Source organism: Prionailurus bengalensis, chromosome X (assembly GCF_016509475.1).
Source record: "Prionailurus bengalensis isolate Pbe53 chromosome X, Fcat_Pben_1.1_paternal_pri, whole genome shotgun sequence".
NCBI classification, from domain to species: domain Eukaryota; kingdom Metazoa; phylum Chordata; class Mammalia; order Carnivora; family Felidae; genus Prionailurus; species Prionailurus bengalensis.
Genome location: NC_057361.1, coordinates 13,064,802 through 13,072,063, shown reverse-complemented (window position 1 = coordinate 13,072,063; position 7,262 = coordinate 13,064,802). Strand labels below are relative to the sequence as shown.

The 7,262-nt window shown below is 39.7% G+C and overlaps 1 pseudogene; it reads right to left on the bottom strand.

The window, feature by feature from the left end:
- Window positions 1–6,680: 6,680 nt before the first annotated feature.
- LOC122477419 lies at window positions 6,681–7,056 on the bottom strand (annotated as a pseudogene).
- Window positions 7,057–7,262: the final 206 nt, after the last annotated feature.

The following is a 7,262-nucleotide window of genomic DNA, read 5'->3' as shown; positions in this document are numbered from 1 at the left end:
GTCAGCAAACATTTCAGTGAATATTGTGCATAGAGCAACGTGGAGTGGGGAGATTGGAGATGTTAAAATATAAACACGTGCGAAACTAAACCAAAATATCCCGTAGGGCAAATGCTCCAGGCCGAGTGGAAAGAAGAAGTGTTGAGAGCTCTTAGGGGTTAATAAAGTTACCGTGGAGATATTGAAGGATGGGGCGGTATTGTCAAATTCAGGCTCTGACATTTTACCCTTCTTGCAAGTTAATGAACTAGCTTGCCACAGTTTCATAGAGGCTGCCAGAAGACATAAGATCAGAGACAGAGGACTTCATTGCTCACAGCATAGCAAGCAGAATGAGTGAGAAATTATTTTCTTATTTTATTTTTTTATTTTTATTTTTATTAAAAAAAAATTTTTTTTTTCAACGTTTATTTATTTTTGGGACAGAGAGAGACAGAGCACGAATGGGGGAGGGGCAGAGAGAGAGGGAGACAGAATCGGAAACAGGCTCCAGGCTCTGAGCCATCAGCCCAGAGTCTGACGCGGGGCTCGAACTCACGGACCGCGAGATCGTGACCTGGCTGAAGTCGGACGCTTAACCGACTGCGCCACCCAGGCGCCCCTATTTTCTTATTTTAAAAGAGAAATTTATAGAAGGAATAACAGGGGAAAATAATCAGGAAGTACGATTTGTTCTGACACAGTAGAATGTACGAATCCATGTTGGGTTTTAACAGACCAGATGTGGCCCAGATAGTAGGGCTGGGTAAATACAATTATCTTTAAGATAAGGGCTGGCTTCCGGCTGGCTTTAAGATGATTTCTCTCTCATGGCTCACTCCTGCTAGCCTCAGTCTCTGATTTCTATAGAGTCCTAGTTCTGCCACTAAATGGAACACAGTGAATGAGAGGTTATTATACAACGGTCCTTTCTCTTTCACGGTCACGTTGTCCAATATTGTAGCCAGGAGCCACATGTGGCTATTGAGCACTGGAGCTGTGGCTAGTCTGGATTCAAATGTGCTATAAGTGCAAAATACACACTGGATTTCAAAGATTTAGTTTAAAAAAGGGAAAGTATCTCATTAATAATTTTTATATTGATTACATGTTGAAATAATATTTTGGATATATTATTGAAATAAAATACATTATCATGCAAGTGCTCATCAGGAAATTTCACATTGACTTTTTAAAAGATCACATTCCTGGGATAGGTTGAAACTGTAATAGGCTTGATTTGCTGTCATGGAGGAAAATTTGACCAAATTTTGACCAAATTTTGACCAAATTTTCTTTTAACACAAGTGACCAGTGCAGGCAGATGAAGATCTGTAAGGACTTGTTAGGACAAAGCAAACTTATACTTGGGAGCGTCAATTAATAAGGAATTCTAAATAGAATTTAGGCTGGGTTAATAAATTAGCTAAAGTAACAAGGTTTTTGGGGTGCCTGGGTGGCTCCGTCGGTTAAGTGTCCCATTTTGGCTCAGGTCATGGTCTCACGGTTCATGAATTTGAGCCCCGTGTTGGGCTCTGTGTTGACAGCACAGAGCCTGCTGCAGATCCTATGTCTCCCTTTCTCTCTGCCCCTCCCCCCACCTCTCAAAAAATAAATAAACATTAAAAAAATAAAGTGACGAGGTTTGTTTATATAAGCTTCTTTGGCTCTGAATTCCCATCTCTGATAATAAGGATGTCTCTTTATCTCCTGGTCCAGGAAGGTACCTTTCACATGAGACATTCTTTCCTCCTTTCTGGAGGGACAGGAGGGTCAGAGTGTTCTTCTTGCACTGGCTGTTTCTGAAATAACTTTAACTCAATCAATATGCCGCTGTGGCATTTCTTGGGGCAGCTTGCCCTGAGCCCCAAGACTTCCAAGAATTTAGAAATAGATGTGTTACGGAAACTGGTCTGGACCACCCAGCAGAAGAACCAAGTGGCACTCAGAGATCTTGAAAGGCAGGAGGTTTATTTTACACCAGTGAGCTCAGAGGAGATCTGAGGGACTCAGAGGTCTGAGTCCCGAGCATAAGCAGAGGGGACAATTTATAGTCTGTTACTTCTGCATTCCTCATTAGTAGTAATTTGGCATGAGCGGCAAGCAGGGTGGGAAGAAGAACCCCGGAGGGGAGTCTTCAGGCAGGGACTGGGATTCCCCTATCAGTCCTGTTGGCCATCATATAACAGATTTTTCCCTATCAGATGCAAAACTGGTCAGCATCCACAGGCAATAATCCATTCCATCCACTAAACTATTCATTTGCATTTTGATGGATGTGAATCACTTACATCATTATCATTTTTCAACAATTTACAGAGTTGTAAAATAGCTCAAAGACCTTAAAAGGCCTGAGCTCCCATGGAATCAGATAACCTGGAAGGGTGCACCAGTTGGGACACCCAGAAAATAATTTTGTTTGGTCCATTTCGAAGTTTTTTTACAAATTTTCCCGATAGAAGTAAAGAAATATTCTCTGGGCAGTCTATTAGGAAGCAGAATGTAGATTGCAGACTGGCCAGGTCTTCTGAAACAAAGGAAAAATGGTTTCTTGTGGCAAAACTGCTTGCTACCCAGGAGATAAGTGATGAGTCATTTGGGAATTGCATCTTTTAAGTACAAAAATAATGGTCTTTATTGGGGAAAGAACAATCGAAGGGAAATTTGATGAAATTTGCCTTGGGGAGAGAAATAGGATTAATTTAGCAGGCATTTCAGTTACAAAATGTTCAGCTACAGATCAAAACTATTGAGGGGGAAAAAAGGCAGTTCATAAAACTTTCTTAATTCAGGCTCCCCAATTCAGGTTTCATAATGAATTTTGACATGAGGTGGGATGATTACTTTTATTTTTTAATTTTTTGACAGCTATATTGAGATATAATTCACATACCATAGAATTCACCTATGTAAAGTGTATGCTTTTTTTTGTTATATTCACAAGATGGGCAACCATAATCACAATCTAATTTTCATTCTGCCTTAAAGAAACCTGGAACCTATTAACAGTCAGTCCCCACTCCTACCCCAGTCTGTCTCTCACCCCCCACCCCCACACCAGCCCTAAGGAACCACTAATCTACTTTCTGTCCCTATGGATTTGCCTATTCTGGACATTTCAGATCAATGGAATCATATAGTATGTGTTTTGTGACTGAATTGTATCATTTATCACTTGGCATAATGTTTTCAAAGTTTACCTATCAGTACTTTATTCTTTTTATTGCCAAATAATATTCCATTGTATGGAAATGATATTGTGATTTGTAATAGATATATATTTGGTCTTCATCCCCCATTTCTGGCACAGAGCTCCTAAAACTTTGGAATTTCCTAAGTGAAGAGAATGATAAAGGTGGCTGTCCTTTGTTATGTTAATGAGGTGGATTTTGGAAAACCTTTAAGGATGAGGGCTGGTTGCCAGGGAAGCTAACCATGTGATTGGAGGGTTGGAACTTTCAGTCCCACCCATTGATCTCTGGGGAGAGGAGAGGCCATGGAGGTTGAATCAATTGGCAATAGCCAGTGACTTAATTGTTCATGCCTGTATAATGAAGCCTTCATGAAAATCTGAAAGGAGGTGCAGGGTTCAGAGAGTTTTTGGGTTGGTGAATAAGCAGGGGTGCTGTGAGAGTGGTAAGCTTGGAGAGAGCATGGTCACTCTGCACCCTTTCCCCATGCATCTCTTCCATCTGGCTGCACTTGAGTTACATCCTTTTATAATGAACTGGCTATCTAGTAAAAAAAAAAAAAAAAAATTGCTCTGTTCTATGTGCTGCTCTAGCAAATTAATTAAACCTCTTTCAGTTAACTTCTGAGGAAGTCATGGAAACCTCTAATTTATAGCCAGTTGGTCAGATGTACCTGGAACAACTCAGACTTGGCGATTGGCATCCTGAGTTGGAGGGGATTGTTAGAGCCTCCAATCTGTAGTCAGTCGGTCAGAAGCATAGATAACGACCTGGGGTTGCACATGCTGTCTGAAGTGGGTGGGGAGGCAGGACTAAACACTTAACCTGTGGAATCTGAAGCTATCTTGGGGTAGATAGTGTTAGGGAAAAATCTGTTATAAGATGGCCGACAGGACTGATAGGGGAATTCCAGTCCTTGTCAGAAGACACCCCTTCTGGGATTTTCTTCCTACCCTGCTTGCCACAGGTGCCAAATTACTACTAATGAGGGATTCGGAAGTAACAGACTATAAATGGTCCCCTCTGTTGATGCTCTGGGCTCAGATCTCTGGAGAATGATCTCCTCTGAACCCACTGGTGTAAAATAAACCTCCTGCCTTCCAAGATCTCTGAGTGCCACTTGGTTCTTCTGCAGGGTGATCCAGATCAGTTTCCATAACATTAGAACTGAGTTGAGTACCAGCAAGGTGTCTAAGAATTGCTTAGTGTTCTGTGGGAACCCTCCTCCCTCCCCCCCCCCCCCAACGCACATATTGGAATTGGGCCCAAGAACGCTAAAGAGTGGATGTACCAAATCTTAATTCATTTATCAGTTGATGGGCATTTAGGTTGTTTCCACTTTTTGGTTATCTTAAAAAAAATTTTTTTATTTTTTATTCGGGGGGGTGGGGCAGAGGGCAAGAGAGAATCTTAAGCAGGCTCCACGCCCAGTGCAGAGCCAGATGCAGGGCTTGATGCAGGGCCTGATGCAGGGCTCCATCTCACAACCGTGAGATCATGACCTGTGGTGAAATCAGGAGTCGGATGCTCAACTGACTGAGCCACCCAGGTATCCCACTTTTTGGTCATTTTGATATAGGGCTGTGAACATTTGTGTGCAAGTTTTTACGTGGACTTATGTTTTCATTTCTCTTGGAAATATACCTTGGAGTAAAATTTCTGGATCATATGACAATACAATTTTTAGCTTTTTGAAGAATAAGTATTTTATATTAAGCATTTTATATTAACATCAGCAGTGTATGAGGGTTCCAATTTTTTCCATATCCTTTACACCACATGTTATTGTCCATCTTTTTGATTTTAGCTATCCTTGTGGTATGAAGTGATATCTCATAGTGGTTTTGATTTGTATTTCCCTGATGACTAATGATCTTGAGCATCTTGTCATGTGTTTATTGGTCATTTGTATATCTTTTTTGGAAAAATGTCTATTCAAATCCTTTGCCCATGTTTTTAGTTATTAGTCTTTTTATTATCGAGTAGTAAGAGTTTTTTTTTACGTATTTTGGATACCAGTCAGGTATGTCTTTTCCAAATGTTTTATTTTGTGGGTTGTCTTTTTGCTATTTTGATGGTGTCCTTTAAAGTACACAATTTTTAATCTTGATGATGTCTGATTTATTTTTTCTTTTGTCCCTTGTGTTTTTGGTGTTCTATCTGAGAAATCATTCCTAACCAGAGGGCATGAAGATGTATTCTTATGATTGCTTCTAAGTGTTTTGTAGGTTTAGCTTTTACATTTAGGTCTATGATCCATTTTAAGTTAATTTTCCATAGAGTGTAGGGATCCAGCATCACTCTTTTGCATGTTGTCCTAGCACCAGTTGTTGAGAAGACTATCTTTCTCCACTGAATTGTCTTGCTATTTCTTGTAAAAAATCACTTGACCATGTGGCACCTGCGTGGCTTAGTCAGTTAGGTGTCCAACTTAGGCTCGGGTCATGATCTCACGGTTTGTGAGTTCGAGCCCCACATTGGGCTCTCTGCTGTCAGCACAGAGCCTGCTTTGGATCCTTTGTCCTTCTCTCTCTGCACCTCCTCCCCCCTTCAGAATAAATAAACATTAAAAACATTATCTATCTACCTATTTATCTATCTATCTATCTCCATATGCCAGTTCTGTCCTGATTATTATAACTTTGCAGTAAATTTTGAAATTGGGAAGTGTGAATTCTCCAGATTTGTTCTTTTTTTTAAATTTTTTTTTTTTTCAACGTTTATTTATTTTTGGGACAGAGAGAGACAGAGCATGAACGGGGGAGGGGCAGAGAGAGAGGGAGACACAGAATCGGAAACAGGCTCCAGGCTCTGAGCCATCAACCCAGAGCCTGACGCGGGGCTCGAACTCACGGACCGCGAGATCGTGACCTGGCTGAAGTCGGACGCCCAACCGACTGCGCCACCCAGGCGCCCCGAGATTTGTTCTTTTTATCCAGATTGTTTTGGTTATTATGGTTTATGAATTTTAGTATCAGTTTGTTAACTTCTGCAAAAAAAAAAAAAAAAAGGCAGTTGGGATTTTGATAGGAAGTGCATTAAATTTATAGATCTAAAGATTACTTTTAAAATTTAATGAAAAGATTTGCTAAACTCAGTTGTTATTTGCTGATACTTGAGCTTTATCCATTCTCATGTAAACTGCTAATGTGTTTAGTTCAGTTTACAATTGCATAGTTTTGTAGACTACGTATGGAAAGGCAAAGGATGAGGAGAGGGTGATAAGATTTGTTATAGAAGTTGTCTAACAGTCTGGTAATGAAAGGACCTGTCTTTTGACTGTGTATTCATGTTCCAATGTATTGTGTTTCATGTTCTAATGTGCTTCATCAAACTCAAGATGTTAAATAGATTGGTAGTTTTTGCTGAGTTTTCCCCATAATTATGTAAATGAATATAATGAATTTTAATGCCAACATTGTTTTCAAGGAGATTAAATGTCCTTTTTTTATTCAAATTTTATAAAATTGGGAAGTGCTGTTTTAATAAAGAGTATTTTTTTTTATTTTGTTTTGAACATAACCTCAAGATCTTACTGTCTTCATAATAAAGTGAAATATGAAGCTTAGAAATGGATCATGTGGCCCTTTCTCTTCTTATGTCCTCTCAATTCCAAATGCTTGCATCTTTTAATAGCCAGCATTTTCATACATCTGTAGTTGGGTTCAATACAGTCAATCCTCAGCATAACCCTCTTTGTTGTTTTTGTTTTTTTCCAGAAAATCGGCTTAATCCGCTCACTGTAGCCATTCTGCTTCCTGTCATAATGCTGCTTTCTCTGGGCATACAGAGAATCATTGCCCTTCTTGTATTGTGTCACTTTGTGTTGTTGGTACTTGCCACACTTCTTACAGAGAGTCCATCAGGTTTTAGGAACGTTCACCATGTTTTGAGAGCACTATCAGCATGGAAAAGCAAGAATGAATATTTTGAATGAACCCATTATAATCACCCAAAACTCCAGAAAAGCAAACGTATTTGAATGAAAAATAGAGTTACTTTTAAGAGTCTAGAATTATAAACCCAGCAGATATCTCATGCATATGTGAGGATGTGCTTGATTTCACAAAGAAATTGCCAGATCAAATAACT